General features: G+C 43.3%; 1 non-coding gene across 1 annotated transcript; it reads left to right on the top strand.

Moving 5' to 3' along the window:
* The first annotated feature begins 996 nt into the window (after window positions 1–996).
* TRNAP-UGG lies at window positions 997–1,081 on the top strand. The gene has a single exon. It is a non-coding gene; the product is annotated as a tRNA-Pro (tRNA).
* The last annotated feature ends 8,639 nt before the right edge of the window (window positions 1,082–9,720 follow it).

The following is a 9,720-nucleotide window of genomic DNA, read 5'->3' as shown; positions in this document are numbered from 1 at the left end:
CACACGTGGAGATTTGTTTGACCACCACCATAATCAAGACACAGAATACTTCCGGGGTGCCTGGGTGGCTCAGTCGGTAGAGCATGTGACTCTTGATCTTGGGGTCGTGACTTCAAGCCCCACATTGGGTATAGAGATTACTTAAATAAATAAACTTAAAAAAAGAGGATGCAGAAAAACTTCTAACACTTCCATTTCAAGGATCTTTTGGGTCATAGTCCTAGCCTCTCTCTTCCTCCTCACTTCCCTAACCCTTGGCAACTACTAACATATTCTCCATGTCTATAATTTTGAATTTTGTCATTTCAAAAATGCTATATGTATATATAAACTCATATGATACGTAGCCATTTTAAGGTCAGTTCTTTTCACTTGAGCATAATTCCCTTGAGATCCCATGGAGTTGTTACATGTATCAATAGTTCCTTATTTTTCGTTGCTGAGTAGTTTTCTATAGCATTATTTATTTTTGAGAGAGAGAGGGACAGAGGGTGAGTGGGGTAGAGGCAGAGAGAGGGGAGATATAAAATCCAAAGCTGGTTCTAGATTCTGAGCTGTTAGCACAGAGCCCAATGCGGGGCTTGAACTCAGAAACCTCGAGATCATGACCTGAACCAAAGTTGGATGCTTAATCAATTGAGCCACACTGGTGCTCCCTATTATTATTATTTTTTTTAATTTTAGCCATTCTGATAGGTGTAGTTATATCTCATTGTGGTTTCAATTTGTGTTTCTCTAATAACGAATGATGCAGAAACTGTGCTTATTTGCCATCTGTATACTGCCTTCAGTGGGATGTCTGTTCATGTCTTTTGCTCATTTTTGCTTTTCATATAAATTTGTTTAATATGAAATTTATTGTCAAACTGGTTTCCATACAACATCCAGTGCTCATCCCAACAGGTGCCCTCCTCAATGCCCATCACCCACTTTCCCCTTCCTCCCACCCCCCATCAACCCTCAGTTTATTCTTAGTTTTTAAGAGTCTCATGGGGCGCCTGGGTGGCTCAGTCGGTTAAGCGTCTGACTTGGGCTCAGGTCATGATCTCGCAGTCCGCGGGTTCGAGCCCCGCGTCGGGCTCTGGGCTGACAGCTCAGAGCCTGGAGCCTGCTTCCGATTCTGTGTCTCCCTCTCTCTCTGCCCCTCCCCCGTTCATGCTCTGTCTCTCTCTGTCTCAAAAATAAAAAAAAAAAAAAAAAAAAAAAAGAGTCTCTTATGGTTTGGCTCCCTCCCTCTCTAACTTTTTTTTTTTCCCTTCTCCTCCCCCATGGTCTTCTGTTAAGTTTCTCAGGATCCACAGAAGAGTGAAAACATATGGTATCTGTCTTTCTCTGTATGACTTATTTTACTTAGCATAACACTCTCCAGTTCCATCCACGTTGCTACAAAAGACCATATTTCATTCTTTCTCATTGCCAAGTAGTATTCCATTGTGTATATAAACCACACTTTCTTTATCCATTCATCTGTTGATGGATTCATATAGATTTTTTTAATGTTTATCCATTTTTGAGAGAGAGAGAGAGAGAGAGAGAGAGAGAGCATGAGCGATGGAGAGGCAGAGAGAAAGAGAGAGGGAGACAAAGAATCAGAAGCAGGCTCCAGGCTCTGAGCTGTCAGCACAGAGCCCGACGCAGGGCTCAAACTCACAAACTATGAGATCATGACCTGAGCTGGAGATGGCCGCATAACCAACTGAGACACACAGGCGCCCCTCTTTTGTCCATTTTGTAACTGAATTGTTTGATATTTACTGTTGAACTTGAATTCTTTGTCAGATATGTAGTTTACAAATATTTTCTCCTGGTATCCAGCTTGCCTTTTCATTTTCTTCACAGGGTCTTTCAAAGAGCATAAGTTTGGTTTGGTTTGTTTTGTTTTGACATGTTCCAAATTTTCAACTTTTCATTTTGGGGCTTATGCTTTTAAAGTTTATTTATTTATTTTGACAGAGTTGGGTGGGGGGAGGGAAAGAGAGAGGGGATGAGAGAGAATCCCAAGCAGGGCTCGGGGCTTGAATCCCAACATGGGTCTCGATGCAGGGCTCAAACCCAGGAACCATGCATGAGATGGTGACCTGAGCCAAAACCATGAGTTGGATGCTTAACTGACTGAAACTCCCAGGTGCCCCTTGGAATTTATGCTTTTAGTGTCATGTCTAAAAACTTTTTGCCTAGTCCTAGATCTCAAAGATTTTCTCCTATTTTGTCCTTAAAGTTTTATAGTTTTACATTTTACATATAAATATTTCATCCATTTTGAGTTAATTTTTGTATTTGGTGTGTGGTTTAGATAGCTGTTCAATTTTTCTGCCTATGGATAACCAATTGCCCCAGCACCATTTGTTTAAAGGGCTATTTTTCTTCTATTACATTGCTTTGACACATTTGTCAAAAATCAGTAGGGCATATTTGTGTGGGTCTATTTCTGGGCCAAGAACCCACAGCAATCTTGACTCAAATATTGAACTTGGGCAAACAAAACATAAGAAATCAACCCATACAAAGACTGAATGAAGACTGATATGTGATACATTTATCAAACAATCTAAAGGTCTGTGTAATTAAGTGTGAAACTGTAATAAATTGACTGTGAGTACCCTGATCATTCAAACACAGGCTCAGGGAAGTAGTGTAAAGCAGCAGGGGTGTATTGAAACAGGCCCTGATTTGGGGCCAGGGAGACCTGCAATTGCACTGTGAGTCTGTCATTTATCATCTGAGAGACCCTGAGCCGATATGGGAGTTAACTAACCTGGAACCCCACCTTTTCTCTCCTTCATGGATATCTTATTACCTGCCTCACAAGATTAGTTTGTGGACCCATGAGATGGGGGCCTGAACAATGGCTAACAATGAACTTGGTCCACAAGAGCTATGGCAGGGACAGAGTTTGGAGGTCTTAGCTCACATTCTCTATCAACCCCCTCTCAAGCATCCACTCTAAGTAAAAAGTGTGTGTACTATGCAAAAAGCCTTATAAATGCAGTGTTGAGTCCCTCTCTTCGACCAATTTACTGTTCTTAAACCCTTCTCTTATAGAAATTACAGAGATTCTACAGGTCTACAATATAAGTTGGGCATCTTTTCTCCTGAACATCAGAACTTGGTGGGTTTATCTTCTTTCTTTCTCTTCTTTCCCTGGACATCAGCTTTGCCCTGGAAAGGGGAAGAAACTTGATGCCTACCTCCTAAGATTGTTTAGGAGGACAAATAATGAAATGCAGAATACCTAGTGAGTTCCTCATACCTTCCTTGTTAAGCACTGTTCAGCAGTAGTCAGTAAACTATGGCTCAGGCCCCAGTTCTGCCTTTCCCTCTCCCCTCAGCCTGTTTTTGTATGGCCTGATAGCTAACAATGGTTTTTACATTTCAAGGGATTTAAAAAAAAATTTTTTTAACGTTTATTTATTTTTGAGATAGAGCATGAACGGGGGAGGGTCAGAGACAGAGGGAAACACAGAATCTGAAGCAGGCTCCAGGCTCTGAGCTGTCAGCACAGAGCCTGACACGGGGCTCAAACCCACAGACCGTGAGATCATGACCTGACCTGAAGTCAGAGGCTTAACTGACGGAGCCACCAAGACTCCCCTTTTTCAAGGGATTTTTAAAAGAAAGGAAAGAAGGAAAGAATATGCCACAAAGATGTACGTTGTTTGTAAAGCCCCAAATATTTACTATCTGGTCCTTTACAGAAAAAATTTGTTGGCCCCTGCTATAGAGGATAAAACTGAGGCTCAGGGAACCTGGGGGGCTCAGTTGGTTAACCGTCTGTTGATTTTGGCTCAGGTCATGATCTCATGATTCATGAAGTCCAGCCCTGAGTCAGGCTCCATGCTGACAGCATGGAGCCTACTTGGGATTCTCTTTCCCTTCCTCTCTGTCCCTCCCCTGCTCATGAGCTCTATCTCTCTCTTTCTCAAAATAAATAAATAAACTTTAAAAACAAAACGCGGTGCCTGGGTGGCTCAGTTGCTTAAGCGACTGACTTTGGCTCAGGTCATGATCCCACAGTTTGTGAGTTTGAGCCCCATGTCAGGCTCTGTGTTGACAGTTTGGAGCCTAGAGCCTGCTTTGGATTCTGTGTCTCCGTCTCTATCTGCCCCTCCCATGCTCATGCTCTCTCTCTCTCTCTCTCTCAAAAATGAATAAACATTAAAAAATATTTTTTTAATTTGCTTTTGCCCAAAATGCCCAAGAGTGCTCCACTACTTGCGAGGGACTGCACTTTCCAAATCCATGGATTTTTTCCCTTTAAATAAAGGACGGTAAACTCATTACTAAATTGTATTATTTTTGTGATTTGACAATAGATTGGACTCCTTTTCTTCCTTTTTTTTTTTTAAGATTTTATTTGGGGGGTACCTGGGTGGCTTAGTTGGTTAAGTGTCTAATTCTTGATCTCAGCTCAGGTCATGATCTCACGGTTCGTGAGTTTGAGCCCTGATTTGGCTCTGCACGGACAGAGTGGAGCCTGCTTGGGATTCTGTTTCTCCCTCTCTCTGCCCCTCCCTCTCTTGCGTTCTCTCTCTCTCTCTTTCTCCCCCTCTCTCCCTCTCTCTCTCTTTCTCTCTCTCAAAATAAACAAAATTTTTAAAAACTTAAAAAAAAATTTTTTTTAAGTAATTTCTACACCCAACACAGGGTTTGAACTCACAAACCCATGATCAAGAGTTGCATGTGCCACTGACTGAGCTAGCCAGGTGCCCCTGGACTCCCTTTCTATACAAGGATAACACGCTACGAAAATCGTGGGATAGTACAGTATTTTTTTCTTCTTAAATGATTATTTATTTATTGAAATGTTTATTTATTTTGAGAGAGAGAGAGAGAGAGAGCACAAGCGGTCATGAGATTGATCACACCCTCAGCTGAAATCAAGAGTTGGAGCGTTAACTGACTGAGCTATCCAGGTGCCCCTAGATAGCACAGTATTTTTCAAAGTGGATTCCTAGGAGCCCAGATTCCAAGAGTTTCCCAGAACAATATGTCATCAGCTATAACTTCCTTTGGAACATCACTATGTCTATCAGCATATGAAGGCTCTGAGAATTTCGACAGCAAAGAAGATAACCTGGTTATCTTTGTTGAACTCATCATATTCCCAATTTATTCAGCTAGGAAGCTCTTTTTAAAAAATATTTATTTATTTATATGAGGGGGGTGGCAGAGAGAGAGGGAGAGAGAGAATCCCAAGCTGGCTCAGTGGGGCTCGATCCCAAAAATGAACTGTGAGACCATGACCTAAGCTGAAACCAAGAGTCTAACACCCAAATGACTGAGCCACCCAAGTGACCCTCAGCTAGGAAGCTCTTATTTTGTTCTTTTTATTTTGATGATAGCTATGTAATATCATACCCCAGAGACATTTGCAAAATTCTGAAGTTGTAGGCCAATAACTTGGTTTGAAAGCGGGCTAGGTCACTTTTTTGTTGTAGGACCTCAAGAAAGTCACCCAGCTTCTCTGAGCCTCATTGGTGGAAAGGGAAAACTCATTTCTACATGCATATACATCTCTGATCCTGTTTCCTGCCTTTAGAGCCACATTTCCCACCAAGGTGTTCCTCATTGGCAATCTTCCATGCTGTTGGGCTGGGGATAGAGGATGTTTGGGCTTTATTTTTTTCTCTCTGGTTGAATATAATTCTGTAATTTCCCAGAAAGACTGAAGACTCCAGATCATACTGGCTGCTCTTTTATGTCATATGTGTCCTGATGAAGGAGGATGGAGTGAGTTAGGTTCTAGAATACTGAACCTTGAAAGTCAAGGACGTAGGACTCAGGGAGATAGATGGAATACATTCAATAAAAGGATTTGTCAACATCGAGAGACTTGTTGGAACAAGGTTGATTATTTCCTAGAGGTGCTGATGAAGGAATTCGTAATATTAAAAGAATGCAACCGTTATGGAATCCAGCCTGTGCTCTATGATTAACACAGCATTAAATCATAGAATTTCAGCAAGGGTCTAGTCTTAAAATGAATAGTAAGCTTGCCTCACAGAGAGATGTCCAAATAAACCTATATTTGTTCCAATTGGTTGGTCCAATGAATAGGTCGGGTGTCTTCTGTCTCTGGGTCTTTGGATGTGCTGTTCCATCTCTTGAACCACCCTTTCTCTTGACTTTTGTTAGATTAACTCCTACCTTTCTTTTCTTTTGTTTTTTAAGTTTATTTTTGAGAGAGAGAGAGAGAGAGAGAGAGAGAGAGACAGAGCAAGCAGGGGAGGGGCAGAGAGAGAGAGGGAGACCTAGGATCCAAAGCAAGCTCTGCATTCATGGTGTAGCCGATGTGGATCTTTGAGCTCCAGTGTGGGGCTCAAACTTGTGAACCGTGAGATCATGACCTGAGCTGAAGTCAGATGCTTAACTGACTGAGCCAACCAGGCACACCACACCTACCTTTCCTTCCAATCTCTGCATTAATGTTATCTGCCTCCCATCAAGTGTGGGGTAGGTTCCCTACATAACTGCTGCCATAAATCCTGTATCTTTTCCATCAGAGCTATAACCTGGCCTTCCGTTGGCTTTGTCTTGCCAAATAGACCGAGTCCCAAGAAGGCAGAGCCTGGTTTTCTCTTGTCACTGTTGTCACTGTTGTCACTGTTGCAACTGCAGAACTCGGCATGGTACTAGATAAAGGGGGTACATTTTCAACAAAGATTGACTGAGTGTGTATACTCTTTGAATTCCTTGGTTCTCAGACACATTGAGGAAACTGAGGCAGCTTGGCAAACTTTGTAGAGGTGTGGCAGGATTCAGAATGGGACTGATATTGTTTGACACTAGGTGTGAGACTCTACTTCATACCCCTTGACCATTTCTTTTTTTTTTTTAAGTTTATTTATTTGAAGGGGGGAGGGGCAGAGAGAGTCCCAGGCAGGTTCCTTGCTGTCAGTGCAGAGCCCAACGAAGGGCTTGATCTCACAAACTGTGAGATCATGACCTGAGTCAAAATCAAGAATCAGACGCTTAACCGACTGAGCTATGCAGGTGCCCCTTAAAGATTTTATTTTATTTTATTTTTTTGATTTTTTAAAAGTTAATTTATTTATTTTGGAGGGGGAGGGGCAGAGAGAGAGAGTGAGAGAGAGAATCCCAAGCACACTCGTGGTGTCAGCGTAGAGCCTGATGGTGGGCTCGACCCCGCAAACTGGGAGCTCATGACCTGAACTGAAGTCAAGAGTCAGATACTTAGCCGACTGAGCCACCCAGGCACCCCAAAGATTTTATTTTTCAGTAATCTCTACACCCAACATGGGGCTCGAATCCACAACTCCAAGATCAAGAGTCACATGCTTTACTGACTGAGCCAGTTAGGTGCCCTGATAACCCTCAACCACTTCTTAAATAACTTAATTCCTTCCCAACAAAGCTTCCATGGCTTTATTTCAGTCTTTCTTTTCATCGCTGTAGAGGTTAAGACTGTTTCGGAGAATTATTTTATAACAAATGGGATCTTGGGGCAGAAGAAAATTTATCTAACTCTCAGGGGTTGGAGAAATGTGTACCTTTGGACCTTGGATTTAAATGAGCCAGCAAATCCCTGCTAATTCTCTTCCCTTGCTGGGTTCTGTCTGCTTCATATTTAGCAAAGGAGAAAACCAGCCTGTGTCATCCATGATTTATGCCCTGCTGTTTGCTCTCTTCCCCTAGAACATTAAACACCCTGAGGAGAGGGGGAAGAAGAGGTAATCTCAGGATGCCTGGCTGCCAGACCAGTGGCTGGAGCAGGCTCTCTGCTCTGGAGGGAAAAGGGAGGAAGTTGAAATGAGAAGAAAAAAAAAAAAAAAAGGAAAGGAAAGAAAAGAAAAGAAAAAGAAAAAGAAAAAAAAAAAAGAGAAAAAGACCCATGGGGCTTCCACATAAAAGGAACAAGGGAGTCTCTGTTTGCTCCAACCTCTGCAAAACCATTGGCCCCTATGCCAAGAGACCTGGGTGCTTGCTTTACTTGTTTACTGAGTGCTTCTCCTGTCTCTGGGTCTCAGTTTCCCCAGCTCGCGCAAGTTCTGGATGTCATGAACTCCCCACAGCCTTGGGGACCTGGAGCTAGTTAGTAGAGTCACCTTGCATGGAGTGTAGTGAAGTGGTTAACCATGTGGACCCCAGCTCCACCTTCCCACTGGCTGTGTGGCTCTGGGCAAGCTCCTTACTTCTCAGAGCCTCATCTGTGTGATGGGGTTAATGGTATGGACCTTCCTCATTGGGTTGCTGGGAACTAAAGCTCCTAGTGGTACTGGCATGGAGCCAGCACGTAACAAGAGTCAGTTATTTTTGGAGCTGTTGTTCCTTAGCTGGTCCCCAACCTTGGCCTTGGTGTCCCTCTACCTGAGTTCCCTGGTTGGGGCCTGGCTGGTACGGGCAGGGCATCCTTGCCAGCCCTTGGAAACTCTGGGCAGAAGGGAGGAGGAGCTATTTTCAGTGGATTCTGGTTCTATTTGTGGCTGCAAATTGGCCCAGGCTGCAGGGAAGCTTTGGGTAGAGCAAGCTGGGCACTGAGAGGGGTGTGTTGTCTCAAATGGGAGAGGGTGGAGAGAGGGGACGGAGGAGAGAGGGAGGGGAAATGGAGAGGAGAAGGGAAAGCCTCCCTTTCCCTCTCATAGTCTCCCCCCTCCCCATTCCTTTCTATCCTCTTCTTGCCAGTTTCATCTTCTCTGCCTTCCCTAGGGGAATTCATAAGTGTGGGGGGTGGGGGACTGACCTTTCAAGGTGGATTTAGTTAGTAACACTAAGCAATCCATCAATCCAGTTAACACACTGTTACCAACCAACGGCATTGATTTTTCTCAAGCTGAAGTGGGATTTGTATCTCCTAGTGGAATTTCTGGGATATTTGTTAAGGCGTGAGTGGTATCTAAACCACCAAACGCCTATATCATTTATCAAAGTGTAGAGGAAACATTCTCATTTTCCCACTGGACCCCCTCCCCTGCACCCACATGGCCAAGAAGGTGGTTTAACTTCTTAACCTCTCTGGGCTTCAGTTTCTCCATTTATGAAATTGGTGGGGGTCATGCCAGAGAGACACATTTAGAGTCTTTTCCAGCTGCAGTTCTGTGATTCTCTGATGCAGTAGCCAAACAAGGTGAAGCTGGATCCTTTAATCAGAGGATGGTTGGTAGGACTGGGAGGCTCCAGAGAGGATGACATCCCACCCTGTCATTTGCTGGATGAGAAAACTGAGGCCCTGAGGGTGGAGTCAGGTCAGTGAGTCAGTGGCTCAGCTGGGTCAGGAATCCAGGCTTCCCACCTCCTTCTGTGACAGGTACCTCTGTCACAGACTATCAGGCACCTCTCCCTGGGAGGAGGATGGGAAGTACATCTACTGAGCGCTACTGCACATGTGTTCACTCATTACCTTGTCAATAATTCATTTTCCAGATGAAATTACCCATATAGTAAGTTATGGTGGCAAGTTTGTCTAATTAAAAAACTCAATCACTATTTGAATGTTTCTCAAAGTCCAATCATTTGGGTACTATCCTTATGAATTTTTGACACAATCAGCTTTGTACTCATGTTCACCTTTGTTAAAAAACAAAATTCAACCAAGTACATTTGAAGATCTGATTGGCCTTATTAAGCAATTCATGAATTGGGTCGCATCCCCTCTAGCAAGTAGAGAGGTGCTCAGAGGAGCTGTACAAAATAGAAGGTTTTTATAGGAAGGAGTGTGGGCTTAGGAAGTTATTAGCAAAAGAAACGATTGCTTGGCCAGAA

This window comes from Panthera leo, chromosome D3 (assembly GCF_018350215.1).
Source record: "Panthera leo isolate Ple1 chromosome D3, P.leo_Ple1_pat1.1, whole genome shotgun sequence".
NCBI lineage: Eukaryota > Metazoa > Chordata > Mammalia > Carnivora > Felidae > Panthera > Panthera leo.
Note: the sequence above shows the minus strand (reverse complement) of the source record. Positions and strands in the feature narration are given on the sequence as shown.